This window comes from Neomonachus schauinslandi, chromosome 3, assembly GCF_002201575.2.
Source record: "Neomonachus schauinslandi chromosome 3, ASM220157v2, whole genome shotgun sequence".
Taxonomy (NCBI): domain Eukaryota; kingdom Metazoa; phylum Chordata; class Mammalia; order Carnivora; family Phocidae; genus Neomonachus; species Neomonachus schauinslandi.
The window spans coordinates 191895444-191896305 of NC_058405.1; positions in this window are offsets into that span (position 1 = coordinate 191895444).

Genomic DNA, 862 nt, shown 5'->3' on the forward strand with positions numbered 1-862 from the left:
GAACTCCCTCAGGACCCTCTCAGGACCCTCTCAGGAGCCCCTCAGGACCCCCTCAGGACCTGGGGACCTCCTCAGGCCCTCAGAACTCCCTCAGGACCCCTCCAGGACCTGGGGACCTCCTCAGGCCCCCCTCAGGCACCCCTCAGGACCCCCTCAGGCCCCCCTCAGGAACCCCTCAGAACTCCCTCAGGACCCTCTCAGGACCCTCTCAGGACCCCCTCAGGACCTGGGGACCTCCTCAGGCCCCCCTCAGGCCCCCCTCAGGAACCCCTCAGAACTCTCTCAGGACCCTCTCAGGTCCCCCTCAGGATGCCCTCACATCCCCAAGATGCCCAGTGTCTCTTGTCCTGTGGCGGTTTCTCCCTTCTGACAAAGCCCCCTCCCCGCCTTGCTTGGGCCAATCTCTGTCCAGAAAGGACTCTGGACATGCTATCCAAGCGCCCGGCTTGACCAGACCCTCAGTCCGGTGCTGCGGTGTCCCAGCAGAGCCTTCCTGGGTGCAGGGTGAAGGTGGAAGAAGGGCCTTCAGGGGAAAGATTTCCAAGGGGGTGCTGAGGGGAAGCACGGAGAGCAAGACCAGGAGCACTGGATGGCCAGAGCCAGGGCTGCCCACCCCAGGACTCTGGGGCTCCAGAGTGTCCTCCTAGAGCCGCGGCCTCCGTGTCGGGCCCTGGCGTGCGCTGCTCTCATGTCGCAGATAGCATGAGAGGTCCAGAGGCCAGGGAATGTCAGAGCTGGCTGGCTGACCAGACGACCGCTAGGCTCTTCCTGCCACCACAGGTGTGCGCGCCAGCTTCTGGAAACAGGGCGGCCATCCTCCAGCGCCCCCGCCGAGGCTGTTCCCCACGGGCCCGGGCCTGGG